Genomic DNA, 23,696 nt, shown 5'->3' on the forward strand with positions numbered 1-23,696 from the left:
TGGAAGGACCTGCAGGGCTCCAGGCTGCTCCAGCTGCCCAGGTGGGTTCTGTCCTGCAGGAGAAGGGCTGCAGCAGCCAGGAGGGTCCTGTGTGGGTCCTGCTCTGGCAGTGCTCTCGTGCCATCCATGCCTTGTTCCTGGGGCACTGAGTGTGTGTGGAGGAGAGAAACGTGGTTATTTATGGAATATAGGAGTTCTCCAGCATTGCTAGATGTGGTGTTTGGATGCCACAGCAAGCCACAGGCAGGAGCTCTCTGTGCCCCCTGCCCATCCGTGCACCCTGTGCAAGCAGCGCTGCCTTGGAGCTGGGAGAAGCTTCACCCAGACAGGGAACTGCTCTGGAGCTCTGCCTTTGGGTGCTGCTGGGCCAGAGGAATCACCGGTGCCTGCAGCCTGCGTGTTGGATGGTGGCAGGGCTGTGCCTGCAGGGGAAGGAATTGCAGTCCATTACCAGGAGTCCATTTCTCTCGCCGAGGGTGGAGCGCCCGGATCCCGCTCCTGGGCCATGAAACACTCCTGACAGCGTGCTCCAGAGCAACATCCCCGTGAGTGATGGCCCCACGCCTGCTTTATGCACTCCCCGAGAGCTGGGGATGTGTAAATCCCAGTGATTTAGCCCCAGGTACAGTTGTGATTCAGAATGAATTTCTGTCCCCACTGCAGTAACAACTCGTTGTAAACCACGAGGAAATTGCAGCAGCCCCTGTGCCAGGAGGATGTGGCTGTCCCCTTCGTGTCCCCTTTGTGTCCCTGTGCCAGCACAGTGGGTTTGGTATCAGTCCCAGCCTGTCTCTGGGACAGAGAGATCCAGATCCACGCCTGTCCCTGAGCAGGGAGCCATGGCACACTTTCCCTTGGGCTTAGGAGGAAAGATGAGTGACATCTTAAAAGTGGTTTTAGGTTTTATGCAAAGCCAGTGATGCTTAAGACAGGTGGGGGATTTTAGGGCTTTCAGCAAGTTTTGTTGGGCAAAAAATTCCTTTGCAAAGTGTCTCTGGTGCAGTGTGAAATTTGGGTGGATTCAAGGTGATGGGAGCGGGTGACTTGTGCTTCACACCTCGCTGCCACTCTGGGGAGCTGATTTTCCTCCCTCCTGCTTTGGGGAAGAAAATGTCAAAGTCAGGAGAAAGACACGTCTTCTTTGTGGCAAGGAATAGCCATTAATATTAAAACTTCTGGGGATTTTTTTTAAAGATTAGTTTTGGTTCTTGGCTGTACTCTGGTTTAGATCTGGAATTGCTCTGGAAATGCAAGTTTAGGCAAACACAGAGAAAAGGTGAAGCGTGGACTCCACTGTGCTGTTTTCCTCATGATTTGCAGAACTCTTCTAGTGCTTCACCATTCTCCTGGCTCTGCTTGATGTCCAGGACTTGGCTGTTCCTGAAAATGTAAAGGCCAGGGGTACTGAAAAGGGAGGAACCCCAAAGCCTCAGCCCCTGTTTGAGGCTTTGGCTCTCCTAACACAGACATGGTGTGGGTGCCTTCTTACAAATTCTTAAATCTACCTGTATTCGTTTCACTGTTTCAGAGTGAAATAATTTTTTGAGAAAAATCTGCATTTGCTGTTCCTTGCCTGTAACCAAGCGTGGTTTGTGGATAACCAAATAAAATTCTCAGTTCAAAGTGTTTCGGCAATGTGTTAAAGTTTATGGAGCATTTAACAAACTTTTTTAGTGTGCAATAGTTTATAGTGCCAGCAAACAGCCAAGTGTCACATCAAAGTTGTAGTCTTTTCTCACTTAATGGCTCAATGTTTAGTGCTTTTTTTGGTTTGTCTTGGGTGGCTTTTCAGCCCACAGCTCAGAATGGCTTTTTCTTTCCTTTTTTTTCTCCCCCCAAAAACTCTAAAAGTCAGATCATAGATACTGATTTAGGACCCACAATTCAAGCCAAGTGCTTGGATTTATTTTTATCTTTAAAGAAAGAAAACCACCAAAGGCAAATAATCCCAGTGGCTTGAGTGGAGTTGTGCCTGGGCAGTTCCTGCTGGGCTGGGAGAGCAGAGGAGCAAAATGGAATCTGCTCCCATCGGAGGCAGGGGGAGTTTTGCCATCAACTCTTGCAAATCCTGAATGATTTTTCTCTTCACCAGGAGCTGGGATGTGTCTGCAGCTGAGCCTGAGCTCACTGACACCAGTGGGGCTCCACGTTTGCTGCCTTTTGCCCAGATTTTGGGAATTGCTCGTGTTCTGGACTGGGAGAGGATGGGCTTGAGGGAGCTCTGTCAGGGCTCTCCTCTGCCCAGGTCCTGCAGGAGAGGAGTGAGGAGGGAATGTGCAGGAATCTGAGCCTCCAGAGCAGCTGCTGCCATGGGGAATGTCCTGGAGCTGGGGGTTGTCACTTCCACTAAACTTCAACTAAATAGGTGTAAAAACTCAGTAAGAGTTTCTAGATAATGCATCATAAACCATCTGATGTACTTTATTGTGGATTTAATTATGATAATGCACACACATATAATCACGGCCGTGCACAAGGTCTATTCAGCAGCACAGGGTTTGTATCATGTTATAAATAATGAAACCCGAGCTCCCTGTAGCATCCTTCATCCTGCCCGGGGAGGGGGAGCAGTGGCACAGGGCTGGGCTGCTGAGCTTCAGCCATTTCCAGGGGGCTGGGCCGTGGTGGCAGGGGTGTGATTTTCGTCACAGCGCCTGCGTTTCACTCTGGCTTTGCTTTGGAAATTTCCTGTGGAGTGGAAGACGGCGTAAAACGTCTTATTAATGCTGATGGGACCTGGCTTTGGCATACCCAGTGAATTGGTGTATGAGAGGCATGTAAACAAATTTGAAACCCAAAATAATCTGCCTGTGTATTATTAAAAAACAAGGCAATGTGCAGCAGTAGGATGTGAGGAAATGCCATTTTGAGTTTCCAACGACAAAGCTCTCGCGGTTCCTGCCGTGATTTATATAATTGCCGAATCGCTTTGATGGCTTGATGGAATTACAGCTCTGCTCTACACGATGGATAATCAATCAGAATAAACGGTGTTTACCCCTCTGCTGCAGCGTGTGTGTGAAACAGACACATCCGAGAGGGAATTCTCCCTCAGCGCTGGCATTTCTGCAGTTTCGGGTGTGATTTTGGGATCTGATATCTGCGGAAACCTCACCTCACCTTGCAGGCTTCAAAATCTGCCTTCAGCAGGGGCTGTAGGAACTTGCTCTTTCAGTGGTGCGTGTAGGAACATTTCTGCCTAAATATGCAGTGGGCCTGTTTGTTTAAATGTCTCAGAAAGTCAAACCGCAGCGAGGAGGCAGAAGGTGCCAGCGCCTGAGCTCTCTGTCAGGGCTGGGCAAGGCTCGTGGGCTGGAATTCTGCCTCTCCAGCAGGCTGGGAGCTGATATTAAATGGGCTGTGCTCCGCCTCATTTGCTGCACAAGTTATTGGAGTTTTAGTGTCTGGCTTTAGAAGAATTTCTTACCCTATTTACCAGATGTGCTGTTGTGTGAGTGTGAAAACCATTTTCTGCAGGATTTCTGGAGTAAAAATTCAATCCAGTCTTTGTAGGCAGCGGTAGCTGGGACAACGCATGGGTGGTTGATATTTGTGTTTGAAGAGGTGGCTCTGCAGGAGATGATGCTGTTTGTGACAGTCCTCTCCTCCCAGTGCTCTTTCCCTCTTGCCCACCCCTGTTTCCATTCTGATTCCCCGATCCAGGGGTTTTTGGGAGGCTCTGGAGCTCAGCGTGGGTTTGGGTGGTTTTCCCATCACTGCAGAGCTGTGCTGTGCAGGGCAGCCCTGGGTCAGAGCTGGCAGAGGCTGAGCAGGGAGGTGGAAGGGAGAGGCTGCGGGCACAGCAGCCCAGCTCTCGCCCCTGCCTCCCTGCAGCTCTGCCGGGGGCTTTGGCCCCTCTCCATCGCTGTCCCCGGAGGATCCCCTCTCCTCTCCCTCCTCGCCTCGCCCTAACGGGATCACAGCTGCCGAGTAAATGTTAAGATAATGGTGTTATTACGGAGTAATTATACTGCAAGTTATTGAATTAAAAGTGATGAGGCTGCCGGTGCTGCTGAGCGGGGAGAGGAGGGAGAGGCTGGGTGGGAGAGCAGGGAAGGTGGAGAAGGGAGAAAACCTAATAAATTTCCTCTTGTCGAGAGCCCCTCGCTGCCGGGACTGGGGCTGAGAATGAATGAAAGGGAAGCTCAAAGAGCTAATAAATAAACCATTTCCCCGAGAATAGAGGGTATAATTAGAAACCGTGGCCCTGTGGTTTTGTGTCTGCCCTGGGGTGGAATCTGCTCAGCGCTGTGCTGTGGCGATAAAACAGGGAGACAATGTGGAGATGATGTCGCACAGTTGTTAACTTTTGAGGAGGGAGATGCTTTGTTCCTCTCTTTTTCTAGGAAAAAAATAACAATAATAAATAATTTAGGCTTTATGTTGCAAAACTTCAATAACTGACTGTACCCTGGGGCCTCTCCATCAGCAGCTCTGGCTGATCCTGCATTTTTCTTTCTGTAGATTTTCTTGGAGGGGAGGGTGGTTTTCACTGTAGACCTTAGAAAACTTTACTAGGTTTCATTTTTCTTTTTTTTTCCCTCTCAAGAGAGCCAAACCTGTTTGTTTGTTGGGGTTTTTTTCCTATCTCAAGCTGAGATTTATCTGCAAATTGAGCATCTCCCAGTCCTGTCCAGCCACAGCCTTGGTACAGCTCTGCTGCCAGAGCTCCAGGAGCGTTTGGACACATCCCAGGGATGCCCAGGGTGGGATTGCCGGGGCTGAGCAGGACCAGGGGTTGCACTGGGTGATGTCTGTGGGTCCCTTCCAGCTCAGGGTATTCCATGATCCCATTTTGCATTTTGGGGATGGTGATGAGTGAGGATGACTGAGAGCAGGATGTCTGAGGATGGCAGACAGCAGGAGCATCACCTGGCAGTGCCAGGGGGCAGGAGGAGGGCATGTGCACCGTGCTCTCCTTGGGTCTGGACAGTCTTCAACAGCCCCAGGCTTCCCGTGGTTTAAAAGATAAATAAAATAATAAAAATAATGAAATGAAAGATAAACTTGCTGTATCCTTGCCCTGGCAGCCGGGTGTGCCCGGTGTGCTGCTCCTTTTGTGGGCAGGAGAGGAGGCAATAATGCTGGTGGAATCTGGGGGAGGAGGGATTCTCCTTCTGCTGCCTTCTGCTGCCCCTCAGCCTCCCGGCATCCCGGGTGCTGTGCATGAAAAGGGGATGATGCTCACGGGGTCCCCCCACACGGGGGTTGGTGGAGGTTAAGTGATTCTTCCTCAGAAGCTCTTTGGTAGGTGTTACAGAAATGTGGAGTGTTTACCTTACTTTACAGTTTAAAAAGCCCTAATAAAATACACAACAGGAGTATTAACAATGAAACTATTTTGAGGATTATTAAGCTATTATAAAAGAATGGAAGAAAATCTGCCTGGCATTATGTTCTGCCACTAGATATTTAAATTAATGCCTTCCTATAGCAGCTCCTTCAGAAATCTTTAAGGCACTTAATCATCTTCAGTGAATTAGACACTTGTGGTGTTAAAAAGCTCTTCAGCATCCTCTATTCCTGGAGCACGGGAGGAAACTGAGGCAGAATGATTTGGGCAGTTCATTCACCTCGGGAAGGGTAAGGTGGGACTTTGATTCACACGGGCTGGCATGGTGTAGAATGAAAATGCCCTTGTCCAGCAGTGCTTCCACTGCCTGGGAGTGCTGGGAGTGCTCGTCCCTCAGCCTGCTGCTGGGGAGCAGAGCCGTGTGTTGGCACAAGAATTCCTCATGGATTTGCCCTTTGCTGGTGGCTGCTGTGGCAGGATTTACAGCTGCCTGCGCCCATCTCAGGGAGGCCCATAAACCCTGGTATAATGGCATTTCCTTGTACAAGGCAGTTTGTAAAGATCTGTCTGTGGGCTGCTGTCAGCGCATCCACGGGATTTATTTCCAGTTTATTTACGGTTTGTGCTCGTGTATGTGCAGCTCTTCCTTCCCATCATCATCCAAAACTTGATTGTCCCTTGGACTGGGCTGTCACTTGCAGCTTTGGCTGAGCAGCTCCCTGGGCTGCCTCTCTCATGCAGGTTGGGTTTTCCTTTGATTTTCTGTTTAGAAGGATGGAGAGAAATGTCTGTAGGCATTGCATCAACCTTGGCCTTGGAGTTTGCCCGAGGCAGCTGCAGCTGCCAGGCTGCTGTGAGCAGGGCAGAGCCCTCAGTGTGGGCAGAGCCCTGCCCCACAAAGGCCTCCGAAATTCTCGGCTTGGGCTCAGGCTAATAAATGATTTCCCGACTTGGATGGTGCCTCGGTTCTTTGGCTTAGGAGTGGCTGATTTAAGGGTGATTTCTGCCTGGTTTCTGCAATCTGTTTGTGATGGGATCTGGGGACTCTTTTTTTCTTTACCTGTTCCTACAAGTCCTGGGTGGAGGAGGTCAATACCTGGAAATGCTCGTTTAAAAATAAGATTATGGCATCCAGCAAAGGGCTGCAATGCTTTAAATGACTTCAGCTGCCAAAATTTAGTGTGTGCTCAAGATTCCTGCTTGCTTTCACTCCTGATGACCCCACTGAGAGGGGCTCAGCTCCTCTCCAAGCTGGGTGTCCTTGGTGGAAGCCAAGGCTGTGCCTGGGAGGGGAGCAGCCCCTGCAGAGCTGAGCTGAGCTGGGGATGGCTCCAGGTCTTCAGCATCGAGGGGCAATCCCTCACCCCTGAGCAAACCTTGGAACATCCCAGCTCAGCCCCAGTCCTGGGCAGGAGCCGCTCAGAAAAGGGACCTGGGCTGCTGGATTCCTTTGGTTTGTGGAGGAACACGCTGTAGATATTCTGAAAAAACCAAAATCAAATGGGGGAACAGGTAGTGGAGCTCTTTGAAAGTTGTTCAAAGAGACTCTGTCAATGTGAAACTCCTATTTATGGTTTTTTTTTTCTGCCTCCTCTTTTCTTTTGTTGATACAATCTTGGAAGTGGGAGGAGGATTTACAAAAACGCTTGTGTTTATAAGCTGCTGCTTCAGACACCTTTTTTCCCTTGTAAATATTGCGTAAGAAGCCAAAAAGAAAAACACAGAGACCAAACACAGGCAAGTCCCCATCAGACCATTTCTCTAATCACCTCAGAACCTGCAATCAGCTTTGTCATGGGCTGTGCTGCAGATGTGTGCCCAGGGGTGCAGCAAGGACAGAGCTGTAAAGCCCATCCCAGGCTTGAAGCAGAGCAGTGACTCCTCTGAAGGTCTGCTGGGACAGGGCAGGGGCTCACCCCACCAGGGCACCTCCACACTCCTCTGCTCCTTCTTCAGGTGGATTCGTCAGAGTCTGGCTGGAAGGATTGTGCTGGGTGTTGAAGGGCACATCAAACAGCCTCAGAGTCAAGGGAAGAGGAGCATCCAGGCTGAGCTGTGCTAGACCGCATCAGGACATCCCCCAGGCCAGCACGGGAAGGCAGCCAGCACTTCGAGCAGTAAAAGTGAGGTTTTTGGAAGTTTTCTGCCGCTGGTTTCAGCAGCAGCAGCACTGGGGTGGTGTGAGTGGTGTCCAGACCTGGCACAGGAAGCCAAGGGGAGCTGAGGAAGATGTGGATTTACTGAAATAAGCACCAGAAGCTTTGTGGATGCTGCTTTTTTCCCTCCTTCAAGTGCTGCCTGGTTACTTGGAGGCTGTATATAGGCTGAGCAGCCTCAGGAGAGGGTTACACCAAAGCAGACTTAAATTTTCCTGTAAAGTAACAAGTGAAGGCAGAACCTGTGAGGTCCCTTGGCTTTTCCTTGCCTGCCTGGCTCATGGGAGCTCCGTGTGTGCTTTGGCTGCTGGGCAGTGCTCAAACAAGCTCACCAAGCTCACTGTGCCAGCCCTGGGTTTGCAAGGAGCAGGGCTCTAAAATAGCTGTTTTTCCTGGGGATTTGCTTGGGTTTGGCTGAACCATTTGCAAAGGTGCAAGGGAGCAGGGAAGAGGGAGTGGGCCAGCTTTGCTCCGTGGCTGGGCCGTGGATCTGTGCTGGCAGGGAAGGGCTTAATTACAGGGAAGGATGTGGAAGCTCTGTGCTGGAAGGCAGCAGGGTTTGCCCAGGATGTGGGGTGATGGAGCTGGGCTGGAGCTCAGCAGCTCTGGTTCTTGTGCTGCAGCACAGTGCCCAGGCTGGTGCTGCTGCTGGGAAGTGGTTTTGGTGCTCATTGCCAGTACCTTTACCTTGATTTTTCTGGCTGTCAGAAGAGCTGTAAGGGCTGGAGGACTGCAGCTCAGGTGGCTGGTCTGGGTGTCTCTCCCTGGAAGCTATGGAAAGCAGCACTTGCAGTCCTGTTTGAACTTGTTAGTTGACAACTTAAAAGGTTGTTTTGACCCTTCAGGATATATTTTTTTAAAAAATATTCCTTTCACCTTCCTTCTTCCAGCTTTATGAGAGGGCCAAGCCAAGAGCTTTGTACCCAGCAGTGGGAGTGTAATTACAGCAAGTCTGGGCGAGTGGCTCTCCCCCAGGGCTGTTTCAGAGTTGGGTTTTGCTTCTCTTTTTTTCCCCTCGCCCTTCTCTGTGTTATTGTTCTTGTCCCTCCACCTCCATTTCTGGGGAAAAGTCTTTGGGGTCTGAAATTCCCTTGTGCAAGTTTCCATTTCCCTGTGCCTTTCCATCTCCTCTGGACGCTGCATTTGTCTGGAATAGGCTGGGTGCAACTCCAGATTGGTTCTGCTGGGAGAGCAGAGCTCATCCAAGTCCCTTAATTCTCAATTAGTCTGTCTACCCAAGGCTTTGAAATTGGTTAGATAAAGTGCATTAGAAGTTAAATCTGAATTAACCTTTCCAGGTGACCCCTGGGAACCCCAGGGGCAGCACTGCTGGTTCCCAGGGGGCCAGGCAGCCCCTCCTGGCCAAACTGGGGGGATTTGGGTGCATTTCAGGGCTGCTGCTCCTCCATGGCTCAGCCCTGCTGGGAGCTGAGCCTGGCACGGGCTGCTGGGCTGGAGTATTTTTGGAGAAGATAAGAGTGGTGGCAGGAGAGAGGTCTCCATCCCGAGGCACTCGGACTCTTTAATTATGTTTTTGGTCTGGAAGATTATATGGTTCCTGAGCGTAAATAGAGAACACAGGGAAGGTAATTGCACCTCTGAGCTGGTGGCAGAGGCTGCGTGGAGGCAGGACCAGTGGGAAGAGGTGCAGGAGAGGGAAAGGGGCTCCTTGGGGCTGTGGAGCTGCCCCTAGCACTGCACCCCGGGCTCCTGACCCCCCCTGCTCTCCATGGTGCTTCTGGGGGACCCCAGCCCCACGAAGGTGGGGACCAGCCCTGTGAGTCACCCCACTGCCATTAACCCCTGCATTCTGGGCAAACCAGCCCTTGAGCCCTCCCTGTGCTGCCCACAGCAGTCGTGGTGGTGGTCTGCCCCACCAGAATTACCTTTTCCCCACTTGGAGCTATTTCAGCACAATTGCTGACTGCGCTTTATTAGTTTCTTCATTATCTTTGGAGTCCTGCCAGATGTCCTTGTGGCCTGTAAATTCTGCATTCTTTGCATCCATTATCAGTGGTACATCCTTCTCTCCAAGCTTTGTTAACCTCCCTCTAGGTCTGAGATCATGAGGAGCATGTCCACCCTAAACTTAAACAAGGCACTTCTACCAACAAGTAATTTGTTTTTCTACCACCTGGATATCACTTGGAGCTTGTTTGCTACTTTGTTTCATGGATTAAATCTCCATTTTTGCTGATTGGACTTGAAAGCATACAAAGAGCAAACATCAAAGAACATTCTTACTTAAGAAAATTTTACATTTTGCAACACCTGGGTGCTATAGCCAGTCCAGGTTTTCTGGGGATGGTGGAGATGTGCCCCTGCCTTTGGCTGGGGTGTGCCCTGACCTGCACTTGGCTCCACAGGGAGGAAAGACATTTAAAAAGTGTTTCCACATTTGTGCCTTCCACCCTGCTCGTGAGTGGGGAACCTGCAGGGAGAGCCTCGGTTTTCTCTGCATTTCCTTTTCCTTCAAGCAGCTTTGATTTCCAGCTGCAATCCTCACCTGCATGTCTTGCCTCTGCGTGCTGCCCAAAACGTTCTTGTTCTGCAGCAGAAAGGGTGAGGCAGCACCATTCTCTTTTCAGTGCCTTATTTTAATACAGACAAGCTTAATATTTGGGGTGTGCTTTTCTTCTAAAGCATTTAATTAAAAACCCCTGAAGCTCTGCGTTGGCAGTTTTCTGTCCCCACATTTGCATGGTTCCTGTGATTGCACAAGGAGGTTCCTCCAGGTGGGACCTCATTTTTCAAGCACTTCCCGCCCCATCCCTGGAGTCCTGATGTTCTTGGGATCTGCAGCCTTGGACTTGGGGTGAGTCCAGCAAACTCTTTGCTTGAGAGGGAAATCAAAGGTCTTGATGATGGGAGGAAGCCTGACAGCTGGAGCTGGGAGATAGGAGAGGGACTCTGGAGAAAACAACTGGGTGTTTTCTTTTTGGTTTTTGATTGGGTGAGGAAATTTGGGCTTCGGATCCATCTCCAGCTGCAGCTTGTGGAGCAGTTCTGCAGAGCCTTCCCCCAGCCTGCCTGCTCTGGTTTAACCCTCCACACGGCCGAGTGCTGGGATGGGAACCTCCCCCTCCTCTTTCCTCACCCTTCCCGGGATGAATCCCCGGAGCAAAGCCGCCAGCTCTGTTTATTGAACACAAATAGAAGATAAAATAGTGGAAAACTAATTTTTTCATGCTCATTGGTGGGAAAGATTAAAATTATGCAAATCCTCGGCAGCGAGCTTGGTGCAGAGATAAGGGGATGTTCAAGTCAGCTGGCTGCCTGCTAATTCACTCATTGAAAACGAAATGAGCAGGAAAGCTGCGAGCGGCCCCGGCCCCGCACGGCGCTGGGGCTCTGTGCTGGGAGGAAGTGAACAAAGAAAAACCCTTTTTGGAGGCATGCAGGATCCATGCTGAGATGCTGAGCCCAGAATCACGTGTCTGCCCAGTGCCTGGGAACTCTGGGATGCAGCACCTCCACCTTGGCCAGAGTGTATCTCCAGCCAGCGTGCAATGACCTGAAATCAATCAATCAATGATCCCCTGATGTGGTGGTTCTGGGGTGATTCGGGTGAAATCTGCCACCTTGGTCCCTCAGTTGGATTCCCTGAGCGGAGCCAGGCTGGGATTGAGTGGGAAGCCACCAAGTGTGAGCAGTGCTGCTCTTGGTGCTTTGTGCTGCTCCTCTGCGGCTCTGGGGGGCTGCAGGAGGCACAGTGGGGTCAGCAGGACGTTGCCCAAGGTGGCACAAAGGCTCCTGCAGGGCAGGGAGGGGCAGGTCCCTGGCCCTGGGCTTGTCCCACCATCCCAGTGCTGCCGTGGAGGAGCCAGTGCCCATCTCTCCCCACGCCTGCTTTGTAGTGGGAGCCCAGGCCTGAAATTCCCTGCATGGGCACGTTAATGAACTTCTGCAAAGCACCAGGGCTGGGGGGGTTTTCCCGGGATGAAAGGGCCGGGTGTGTGTCTGGGGAGGATCAGGGAATGTGCAGATGTGTTTGTGGTCAGGAAGAAGCCAGTGAAGGAGCATCCCTTCGCCCTCTGACTCCGGGTCTGACTCAGCCCTGAGCTTTGGCTCAGGGAACCTGACTCCTTTAGACCAAGCTGAGCCTGTAGTGCTGGCGAGAATTAAGTGTCCACCCCAGGAGAGGAATTGGGGTGAATAGTGGGGATTTTTGCTCACTGTGCTGCTCGCTTTGCCCAGCACCGGCTCCTTAAGCTGTGAGTTTATTTCTGGGGATCTCTCAAGATGTTCCAGGCACAGGGGAGACCAAAACCCCCAGAAACCAAAACCTTGCAGAGCAGCTGAAGCTGCAGAGGCACCCAGGAAATGATGACGACTGCTCATTGTGCTGGGAGAGGGACCCGGTGCCAGCGAGTGTTTTTGGAAGGGTTTGTCTCACTTCCTGTCAAATCAATATTTATTCACAAATCTATTTGTTTGCTTTTGTCATTGAAAACTCTTGTGGGCTTTTTTTTGTGTGTGTGTGCGCGTTGTTTTGTTCCCCTTGTGTATTTTTGGCTGTGCAGTGCTGGCGAGAGGGGCTGCCACAGCCTTTGCTGGCTCCACTCGTTCCAGCTGCTTCTCCCAGCCCGTGGTTTTGAGCCTCTTTTGTAAGGTGGGACCTGCCTGGCAGCTCTGCTCTGCCTGGGCACGGCTTCCTCCCCACTCCCCCCAGTGCCCTTGGGCTGGAGGGATGATGGATGGCAAGGGGTTGACCTCAGTGAACACGAGCAGTGTTTTTCCATGACTGTGTTATGGATCACAGTGGAACAGGGGTGTGGAGTAGATCCACTACCCCCCAAAATCATAGGATCACAGAGTGGTGTGGTTTGGCAGGACCTTAAAGCTCATCCCACCCCACTCCCTGCCATGGCAGGGGCACCTTCCACTGTCCCAGGCTGCTCCAAGCCCATCCAAGCCTGGGCACTGCCAGGGATCCAGGGGCAGCCACAGCTTTGGTCCTGCTTGAGTTCCACCATGCCCACCAACCTTCCTTTCATTTCTTCTCCATTTTACTGTGAGTGGAACAAACACTGGCTGGAGCTTCGCCCTCCCTCAGCTGCTCTCCCTCCCCTGTCCTCCTCCATCCCTGACTCATTCCTGATGCCCGAGCTGTTTGTGCCCTGCTCTCACCTCCTCCCTGGCTCATTTGTGCTGCCAGGGGGCTCAGCATGGGATGGGATGGATGGGATGGGGAAGGGATGGGATAATGGGATGGGATGGGATGGGATGGGATGGGATGGGATGGGGATGCAGCAGCTCTGCCTCCCTCCCTCCCTGGCTTGGGGCTGCTGGACCAGCCTTTGCACCTGCCCAGAGCTGTGGGATGGGGACAGTGCTGTGACAGAGCTGCAGGTGGAATAAACCAGGGGTTTCTAGAGCCAGCTGAGGACCTGCTGTGCTCCAGGGTGTGGGGAGAGCTTTGCCTCCTCCTGGGTTTGTCTGCTGAGCCCCATAGCTGGAATATTATTTATCTGCCCCCAGCCAAATCACGCAAAGCTAAATTGAGCTGTGGCAGGCGAAAGTGTGAAGCGTATTATTAGGAACAGGGAGCTCTTGTTCCACAGCTGCTGCTGCTGCTGCCGTTGGTAATTAATGTTTGAGGAATTGCAGATCTTCATTAGGAGAACAATTAGATTAACGAGAGAACTCGAGCCGAGGCTGTAGTGGGAAAGGGCTGGGGGGAGGCTTTAAAAACAAAATAAAATCCCTCCCTGGCAGCCTGCCTCGCTGCTCCAGAGACGTGCTGGTGCTCTGGGAGCCCTGGGAGGAGGCTGCTCTGTGACAGGCACTCAGGCAGCGTGTGGGGGCTTCATTACGGGCAGGAAAGCAGCAACCCTTGATTGTCATAAATATTTCAGGCAGCCCAGCACCCATTGCTCGGCCACGGCCCAGGGTTATTAGCAGAGAGAGCTTTGGGCAGCTCAGGGCTCTGCAAGGTCCTGGGCTTGCATCATTAAAAGCTTTAATTGGTGTCCTTGTTGCTGGAATCACTGACCCCTTCCAGGCAAGAGCACCCTGGCCACGAGGTATCACCTGCAGGGCCTGGGCTTAATTCAGGCCAATAAACAGCCCTGAAGTTGAGGGATTTAAGATGCTTCTTAATAATATTCTTTCAGCAAGAGTTGTCTGGGGCTCTCCCCACCCCCTACTTTCTTCCCTGTTCCCTGCCCTGTGCTGGGTCCATCCATGAACCTGCAGCAGCTTTGCCCTGACACAAGTGAGGTGCTCACAGCTGGTTGATGAGCAGGATGCAGCAGGAATTCACTCAGGATAAATGAACCATTTAGAGAGGTTGTAAAACCACAGAAAGTAACGACAGAAGGGAGGTTGGAAGGTCAATTAGTCCCTCTCGCTGGCCCAAGTGTGTTTGGAAGTCATTGGAGGCAGATGCATGCCTGAAAACCTTCCTAAACCCTGCAGTGCTGGTGCTGCCGTCCCTGTGTTCCCTGGGCTGCTGGCTCAGCCCCACACAGCCTCTCCCATGGGCACCAGCAGTGCTCTGCCACTGGCAGCACCCTCTGGACCAGCCACACCGTGCCCAGCTCCTGGGGAAACGGATGGGGTGGAGATTTTTAACCCTTCTGGCTTTAGGAAATGTAACCACGGGAAACTCTTGCTCTCCAGCAAGGGGGAACCCCTGAGTGCTGCCAGCAGGTCTGAGCTGGGCTGGTTCCACCTTCCAGGGGAACCACGGCAGGGGATGGGAACAGGAGGAGCTTTAAGGTCCCTTCCTACCCGAACCACTCTGGGATTCTGAGGGTCAGCTCCCAAAGCAGAGAGAGCTGGGTACAGGGTGTTATAAATCCCAAAGGTGCTGGGGGGGCTCAGCTCCCAGACCTCCTCCCCAGCCCCAGAAGAAAGCTGGAAGTTTTGCCTTTCAGGGGACAGCAGATTTCTCCCTTTGGTAATTGATGGGGACAAAAAAGTTGCATTTCCTGGCGACTCCAGATGGTGCAGTGACAATGAAGCCATTTTCTGCAATATGGTGGCTTCTGCCTGTCCAAGGGGAGATTTGTTGTTGGCCCAGTTCCTGCCTGGCTCGGTGCCCCTGAAGGTGGACTGAGGGTCGGGGCCCTGGGAAGCTCCTGCAGCCCTGATGAGCAGGAGGGAAGGGATCTGCTGCTGCGAGGCAGTGCTGCCTTCCCTGCTGGAGGTGGAGGACAGGCAGCACCCTCCTCCCTGGGCAGGCACAGCCCGTGGCCTGGCCATGGTCCTCACCTGCCCAGGAAATCTTACTGCATGTTTAATTCATGGCGCTGCAAAAACATCGCCGTCCACGCTCAGCCAGCCCCCTCCTGCCTGATCCTTCTGGTGATTGACTGCCACAGAGACACCGAGGTGATCTCAGCAGCTTGTCAGGAGAAGCCCTGATGCTGGTTTAAAGTGAAATATCAAATGACGTGCTGAGCAGGTGGAGGCTTTTTGGATGCTGGCTAATGGGAATGTTCTCCCATGGTGCTCTCACGAGCTCCTTTCCTACAGCCTGCTCCAGCAGGGATGTCACCAATCTCCAAATGCTTATAAATGTTTTAAGCCACCTCTGATGGATGCCTGGGCTGTGCAGGGGCTGCTGTATCCCAGCCAGCCTGGGGTGTCGGGATGGCCTCTGCAGCTGCTCGGAGCAGAAGGGGAGCAGTACCAGATTCAGCAGAAGCAAAGCAGCTGGGTGAGATCAGGCTGTCAGGCAGGAGCTGGAGTACTGTGAGCATGGTGTTACTCCCAGTTTCTGCCTAGTTAGCAGCCTCTTGATTTTGCACCTTGTACAGAAGACGAAGATGGCAGCGGAGCCCTGCCTGGCTGAGCTGCTCGGCTTGGAAGCGCCCCTGCCTTGTGCCACCTGAGGTAGCTGCACCTTGGTGTGGTTTCTGGGCCTCCAGTCAGTGCATGAGGGTGATTTCTGGAGGCACCTGCTGCAGCTGGGGCTCTCTGCAAGGATGTGACAAGAGCCAGAGGCTTCCCCAGACAGACAGCCAGAATTCAATCAGAAGGAAGGCAAGCATGGAGCGTGGATGTGGCTTCCTGACCCTGCTGTTGGCCTGGAGCAGTGCAGCCTAAGGCTGTCCAGTCCCTTCTGGTGTCCACTGCTCTGCAGGCTCCACCAGCCCAGGCAGTGACCCAGCATCCTCCCAGCTTAGCTCTTAAATTCAGATGAGATCACGACAGCAAGTGATGGATGGGGTTTTTTCTTTCTCTCCTCCTTTCTTAATCTCCCCTGGCTGGTGGGTCTGAGACACAGGATTCCTGCCAGAGCAAGGGAAGGGATTTGCTCATCTTCTGTCTTGCAAGCTCAAAATCAAATCCTCTTTATGGAATTTAACCCCCTGTGCTGGCTGGCAGGGCTGGAGCTCCTGGCACATGGGGAGGGAATGAATGTTGAGGGAGAAGGCAGGGTGAGCTCCAGAGGGGAGGCCCAGGGGTGACATCTCAGGTGTGCCCGGGGGTGACATCTCAGTGCCCAGGGGTGCCCTCTGAGGTGGCAGCACTGTTGATCCTGGGGTGCACAGAAGGCATTGCTGGGCCTGTGGCTGTGGGAGCCCCCTTGCCCCGTGTCCTCCCGAGCAGGCGACACCCAGGGAAGAGAACACTTCCTAATGACCTTGATGAGCTTTCCTTGCTGATCACTAATCAGCAGGGACAAAGAAGACAAGGCTCTTTATCCTTCCTGCAGCTCAGATCCGTCCTCGCCCGCAGGAGGATTTGCTGGGGTGGCTCGGTGGCTGCCACTCTCCCTCCCAGCTCTGTGTCCCCTCCTCACTGGAGCACAGCTCTGCCTCTTCCACGGGCTGTGAGGAAAGCAAACAGCTCATCAGCTGCACTGTTGCCACAACAATTTTCAGTTACCATCAAATAGCAATTGGGAGAAACTTCGCTACTTTTATTTCCTGGCTTTTGTTTTTCATGATGAGCAGAGGGCACTGCAGCACCTCTCAGCCTGGTGCCCAGGCATGTGCACACAAGGGTGGCCATGAGGTCTACAAGCCTTAAAAAGGAAATTTATTCCTTTGCTTTTGTGTTTCCCAAGGCTCTTGGCTTGCCTGCATGTGGGCCAGGGGTGCTCGTGGGCTGGAATTCATGAGAAAGAATATAACTAATGATAAGAGTTAACTTTTCCTCTGTCTTAGTGTGAATCCAGACCAACTTTGTCATCCTCCCTGGAAGCCTCTCTGGGTTCAGTGGGCTGGGAGGGAGCAGGTTCCTTACCTGTGGCTGGTTAAATCTTCCAGGCTGTTGCGTTTAGAGAGAGTTCTGTAATTTGCTTTTGGTGTGAGGAGCGTGCCTGCATGCAGTTTGGGGAGGTTTTGGGTTATTTCACTCATAACTCCTTTTGCTGGGGACTGTTTCTACCTGGGGACCAAAATGAGCTGTGCAAAATCTGGGTGCAGCTGGGGCTGTTAGTGCTCCCCTCCCCGGGGCAATGCCCTGGGGGGAGCAGCAGGAGGGTGCCCCTGCCACCCCATTGCCCAGGTGGCACTGCCCAGGTGGCACTGCCCAGGTGGCACTGCCCAGGTGGGCCTGCCCAGGTGCCCCGGGTGTGCTCAGAGGAGGAGCAGGAGCTGATGGAGACACCAGAGGAGGCGATCCCGAGAATGGGAAGCTCGTTCTTGGCAGGGGCTGGTGACATCCTACACCCATCCAGCTCTCACAGCCGGAACTGATAAAGCACCCTCGTGTTCCTAATTAACTTTCTTGAGTGGTTTTTTCCTTCCTTTCGATTTTTCCTCTCTTTTCTCCCTTCTGCTCGGGCACGGGCTGGTGGAAGATGCTCTGCCTGGCCACCAGCAGGAGGGAGCAGGTTGCCACACTCTGCACACTGAGCAGGAATCTCTAGCCAGGGACTGGCCTCCCGTGCTCCTGGACTGGCTGTGGGGCTGGGAACCCCCTGCTTGTCCTCAGGGGATGGTTTGCACAAGACTTTTTGGTAAGAGCCAGCTGTTTTGTGAGAAGGCAGTCCCCAGAGGGCTGCAGGAGAGTTGGGGAGCTGGAGGAAGGCCAGGCAGGTGTCTGTCAGCAGGTGAGCTCCCGTCAGGGGGGAGCAGCAGTGCCAGCCCCAGGAATGGGCTTTGCCCCTGCCTGCACAGGGGTTTTGGGGTGAAGGAGGCGGCTGTCATCCCCTGCTGCTGGACACAAAGGGGGTCCCTGTGCAGACCTGGCAGAGCGCTTTGCAGGGTGGAGAAGGTCACAAGATGCAGCAGCATCCAGATTTCTGTGTGAAGGGAGCAGAAAGCCAAAGCTGGAGGGATTAGCCTGGTCAGAGGGACTGATGCCATCTGGATGGGCTCTTCCTGGTACAGGTCATCTTTGTGCCGTGCTGCAAGCCAGGGAAGCACGGGTTCCCATTGCTGAGTGGTTTTCTCATGTGTTCTCAGCTGGACACGCAGAGATGTGAGGCCAGGCAGTCTTTCCTCCCCGGGAATGTGGAGCTGATCTGAACCTGCATTTGATCTCAGAAAAAGGCTTTTCCCTACCTTGGACTCCAGACATGAGAAAGGCTGTTGCACTTTTGCTGGTGTGGGCAGTAAAAGCAGCTCTTTGGGTTCTTTGTTGAGATTTTTGTCTTTTTTCCCTCTGCTGTGTGCATAACCCAGTGTCACCCGTCAGCCCAGGTGCCAGGCTCGGGGAGCAGGGGCTTTGGGAGGGGATGTTGGTGGTTGTAGCAGTGCTGTCTGTCAGAGGATGGTGTTGGTGGCCCTGGCAGAGCTGCAGGATGGGCAGTTCTTTACCAGCACTGAGAGATGGGATGCAGGCTGTGCCCCAAGGAGCTCCCAGTCTGTCAGGCAGCTAAGCTGGGCCTAATGATGAATGACTTCCTAAATAAATAAATAAAGCTCAGAGGCAGGGAAAAAGAAACGTGAAGTATTACCCTGAGCCACAAGGCAATTTAGCTGACGGTTTCTGCTGCCGAGGGGCGCTCGGCCGAGATTGGGATGGTTTGCTGGGAAATGCTGAAGGATGGGGAGGGTTTGTGTGGCAGCCAGGGAAGGGGAGGGGGGCCCTGGGTCAGATCCTTCCCTTTGTGCCTGCTGGAGGAGAGCCCAGCCCGGCGGAGAAGCCACATCTGCTCTGCACTGGGCCAGGAGGATGCTCCTGGCATTTCTGGGGGTTCTGGTGTTGCTTCCATCTGGACTTTCAGCAGGGGGGTCCTTTGGGGTCCTCCCTGGGCTGTGGCCACAGTGGCCAGGGCGTGGATGGGCTCCCTCAGCTGGGTGCAGCCAGGCCAGGGGAGCTGTGCTTCCTCCTCCTCCTCCTCCTCCTCGTGGATCCCCCCGGCTGTGGCGCTGCCCCTGTGCCCTGCCCGTGCTGGGCTGCACCTCCTGACACATCACTGCCTGTCACAGCTGTCACTGCGGGGGAAATTAATTCCTCCTGACCAGCCCAGCCCAGCCCTGAGCTCTCCTGGCTCCTTTCTCCTTCCTCCTGCGGTGGCCACAGCTTAACCCTTGCTGTGCCATCCCCCCCGGGCGGGGAGCAGCGAGCAGCCACAGGGCTGTGCCCCAGAGTGCCCCGTGTGCCCTTTGCTTGGGGACAGCGCTGGGCACTTCACACACGTGGGAGGACCAGAAATGCCACAGGGGGAAAAAAAAGAGAGGGAGAGAGAATCTGTGTGTGTGTGTACGTGCAAACACAGCGAGCTGTCTTAGTGTGCAGTTTCCTCTGGTTTCCCACATTGTAAAAAGGGATAATGCTGTCATATTAAAGCACTTGGAGATCTGGGGATGAAAAGCAGCGAATAGGACCGAGACAGTCCTGATCAAAGCTCTTTTTTTTCCCTCCATCTGTGTTTGTTTCCCCATGGAAGATAATACTCTGCCTCTTTCTTGTAAATATTTTTTTAAGATCTAAGTGACTCCGTGATAGATAAACAGCCATGCTTCACTCTGAAGGATCTCTGCTGCCTGCTCTAATTGTGTTTGCCAAGCCGCTGGCCTGCCTGCAGGAGCGGCTCGTGGGGCTGCATTCAAGCCTAGAGGAGAAACTGTGTCCAGCAGCTTTGGGGTGGAAGGCTCCATCCATTTTTGGCTTGGAAGTGCTCCATCACCTGCTGTGTTTTGGGCAGGACCAGGCGTGTTTTGGGACTGGTGGAGCTGGCCCCCGGAGCAGCGCGCTGTGGCTGCCCCGTCCCTGGGGTGCTGCAGGCCCGGCTGGAAGGGCCCTGCGTGCCCCAGTCCAGCGAGGGCGTCCCTGCCTCAAGGGCAGGTGGGCGAGGGGTCTCTGGGGTCCTGTCCAGCCCAGGCCATCCTGTCCCTGCCTGGCATGGCTCTGGAGCCAGCCCTGCAGCCGGGGCCCGGCCCGCCAGGCCGGCCTTGCCGAGGCCCGGCCCCGCCAGGCCGGCCTTGCCGAGGCCCGGCCGCTGGAGAGCAGCAAGCTGGAACTGTGGGGCAGTGAATTCACATTTCATCTCTGCCCTCCCCAGGGGAGGTGACAGATGAGCTGGTGGTTGTGCTAAAAGCTTTTCTTTCTCTCTTTAAAGAGGTTGCTGGGAGGAAATGAAGTGACCCACTGACCTCTGTTAATACTCGCGCAAACGAAGCTGGTGCTGCTGGAAGGAAGAGCCCTCAGTGCAGCCCTCTGCCTGCAAGGTGTTTGCTTCCATTGATGTGTCTAATGGGAGCAATTCTCCCACAGCAGCTGCTGAAAATGAAGATATTTAATCATCTCCTAGATCCAAGTGGAACTTTTTGCAGAGAATTTCTTTAAAATCGCCCTTCTCCTTTTCACAGGCAGGAGAAACACAAAGAAGCCCAAGTGCTTTTTTTTTTTTTTTTGGTGATTTATTTTTCCAAGTTGTCATATTGTAATGAATCTGAAATGAATGCATGGTTCCTCCCTCCTGGATTTTTTTCCAACACAGAGCAAATGTTTCAATTACCAGCTCCGTGGGGGCTAGGAACGAGTAACATATGGCAAAATGTTGCCCAGAGAGGCTGTGGATGCCCCATCCCTGGGAGTGTTCAAGGCCATCTCTGAGCAGCCTGGTCTAGAGGAAGGTGTCCCTGTCACTGACAGGTTGGAATGACATGATCTTTAATGTCCCTTGCAGCCCAAAGCATTCTGTGTTTCTGTGAAACCCTTGCACCATCCCGGTGCAGACACGGGCTTTTAGCAGCATTTCCCTCTCTAAGCAGTGAGGACAAGGCAGCCAAACCCCTCCTCCTGTATCCCCAAAGTAGTGCTGCCCCATCCCAGTGCAGACACGGGCTTTTAGCAGCATTTCCCTCTCTAAGCAGTGAGGACAAGGCAGCCAAACCCCTCCTCCTGTATCCCCAAAGTAGCTTAGGGGAGTTAGGTGTCCAGCACCCTCTGAAATGGGAGTTGCTGGGGGGAAAATCTTCAAAAGCATCTTAGCAGCTTAGGCTAAGTCCCTTTGACTCCCAGGGGAACTTAAGCTCTTAAGAAATGTGGGTGCTTCAGAGCATTTCACCCTCTGTGCCTCGCTCCCCTGGGTCCCTGGCTCGGGCCCAGCTGCAGGAGCTGCACTGGGAAGCTGCTCCCTGCAAACACTTCTCAGTTTTATTATTTTTAATAATGCTCTCCAGGACCCCGTGCTCGGTGCTTACCAGCTGCACACATGGCCTTGCTTAGAGCTGGAGATTAGGCAGCACACAAGAATGAATGTCTTACAGGAGCTCTTTTACTGTAAGAATTAATCTTATTCCTGAAATGTGACCGTATCTAGCACAAATCTGACCCCACTGGGGGCCGTGGCTTCACTTAATTGCATTCTTTAGCAAGGATTGAGGTCTATTAGGTGGTTTGCTTGTGTAGCAGGGGATCCTGTGCCAGAGAATTTAGTGAGGGTTTGCAGGCCCGTGGAGCAGCACAGGAAAAGTGCCATTATGTTGGCTCGGCTGGTGCCAGGAGCTTGGCTGGGTGCTCAGAGACAGGCAGGGTGAGCAGAGCTGCTCCAGGGAGAACCAGGTAAGCTGTGCCCTGAGCAGGGGACACGATGGCTGGCAGAGCCCTTGGGGTTTGAGCTCCCATCAGAACAACTCCCCCTGGGTTCCAGCCTCCTGGTGTGGCAGCTGGGCTCCAGCAGGGCGTTCAGGGCAAGGTGCAGGGTGAGGCTGTTCCTATTGCCAGGGCCCTGCCAAGGGAGCAGAGCAAACCCTGCCCCAGCCTGCCCTCGCCATCCGCGGGCAGCCAGGTGGGTGCAGTCCTGCTGTCCTGGCAGTCCGTGTCCAGGGGCACAGCAGGGATGTCCCTGCTCTGAGGGATGAGCTGCTGGATTGAAGCTGACATGTCCTGATATCTCTGCCAGCACTCTCTGTCTCCATCAAGGGCTCGGGAAGCACATTAGCACCCGAGTGGAAGTGTCACCCTCTGGCATCTCCTCCTCTCATCTTGGAGCTGTTCTGGGTCCCCTTTTCCAGACCTTCTCCTTCAGAGCCCATCATGTGGCAGGAAAAGCCGTGCTGGCTGTGGGAGGGCGGCGCTGCCGGGCTCCTCTCTCTGAACATTTCCCTGACATTCAGCTCCCTGCCTTCAGCTCCATCCTGGGGGCACTCTGGGGACGTGCTGAGGGGAGCAGGGCAGGCTCTTGGCTGCTCTCAGCGGTGGAAGATCGTTGGTGCGTGGCTGGGGAGCACACGAGGCTCAAGGAGGTGTTTGGTGGCATTTTTGGCACTGGTGGGGATGGAGATACTGCTCTGATAAAGGAAAATAGGGGTTTCTGAAATGGTGGCTGAGCCAGCGTGGTTTGTTGGGTTTATTTTAATATAGGCACCTCAAATAGTTGGGTGCATTCTTGCTGTCTGCAACGCCAGCCTTGCTGGTGGGAACGGGGAGCTGCGTGACTGAAGGAGGAAGAAGGGAGAGCCAGGGAGCTGCAGCACAGCTCCATTTGCTGTGCTGGCATCGGTGCCACATCCCCAGTTTAATTAACAGTTCCCACCACAGCTATTCACAGCGTTCCCACTCTCTGCTGGCCCCTGACAGCAACAAAAGAAACCCCAGCGTTGTTCTGTGCCCTGGAACCCTGCGAACCCCGAGCTAGGGCTGGCTGGAGCCTCTCTGTGTTTCTCTAAGTGTGTCTAGAACAAACATTTGAAGAGATTCCCAGCGATAGGATTCGGGTTTTTTCTCTTTTTTGTTTCAGTATTTGTGCTCGTTTTTCGTGAGCCAGCGCTGAAGCTTGGTGGATCTGGGCTAGCACAGAGCACACAGCAGAGGCTTTGTAATCCTCAAAGTCCAAAGCCTCTCTCTGAAAAGTTGTTCTTTAGGGCTGAGTACGTATGGGGACTTCTTGTTTATCCTGGCTTTTCTTTTAATTCTGCACAGTTCAGCCTTGGAGAGTTAATGGGACAGAAAAAGATTAAAATGCCCCTTCACACTGCCTGTCCCGACGGCCTCCCACCCCGATGTGTGTCAGAGAGCTTCAGCAGCCTCACTATCCCCTTAGTCCTTCCAAAGCCTTTGATCATTGTACAATATCTCCTACCTGGCTTTCCTCCAAAAGGTGATAAACCCTGGGTTTGATTTCTAATTGGAGTAACGATAGCGGGAAGGAATCTGTCAGATCTGAGAGCATCCCTGCCCAGCTCTGTTCCATTATCCCGTGCTCAGCCTGCCTGATGGGAAACCTCTGAGCTGCCGACCCCGTGAGGAGGTTGTGGCTGCAGCTCTCACTCTATTTTCAGCCTTTCTGGGGCAGATCTCACCTCTGTGACTGGGGGAAGTGTTTACCAGTGTTGGCACACAGGACTGGGGTGGTGGCTAAGAACACAGCTGCCTTAATGCCATTCCAGCTTTGCACAGGGATCAGGACAAAGCTGTAAGCAGGGAGCTCCCTTTGGAGCCAGCAGTTGTCTCCATGGAAATGTGCTGGCAGGGCGAGGGGAGCAGGCTGGTGCTGAGCTGGATCTCCCCTGCCACAACCCTGCTGATCTGCTGCTTCTGTCCTGCTGCCACGCTCTGCCACATCCAGGGCAGAACTGCTCAGGAGAAAACCTCTCCCACCTCCTGTGGAGGCTGCGTGTGCCTGATCCACCAGGATCAGCTGTGGCCCCCCTGCCCCAGGTATTCTCCCTTCCAGTTTTGTGTAGCTCAGTAGCACAGTTCCTCCGTGTGGTGCAATGGGGAAACTGAGGCACCGAGTGGGGTAGAGGCTCTCAGACGTGCAGAGCAGCTGTGCAACCCCAGCCTTGCTGGAGCCTTTCCAGTGTGTGTTTCCTGTGCAGGAGGGGCTTGGGACACCCCCAGTGCCACCTAGCTCCTGGCCAGGGCTGCTGTGGTGGGGGATCACAGCCTGT

The 23,696-nt window shown here is 53.3% G+C and overlaps 1 protein-coding gene across 10 annotated transcripts in view; it reads left to right on the forward strand.

Annotated features, from left to right (window-relative positions):
- Positions 1-23,696, forward strand: part of PTPRS (protein tyrosine phosphatase receptor type S) — a 128,733-nt gene that overhangs the window by 7,501 nt on the left and 97,536 nt on the right. The gene's annotated exons all lie outside the window — the stretch shown is intronic.

This window comes from Pyrgilauda ruficollis, unplaced genomic scaffold (assembly GCF_017590135.1).
Source record: "Pyrgilauda ruficollis isolate IOZ18807 unplaced genomic scaffold, ASM1759013v1 scaffold148, whole genome shotgun sequence".
NCBI lineage: Eukaryota > Metazoa > Chordata > Aves > Passeriformes > Passeridae > Pyrgilauda > Pyrgilauda ruficollis.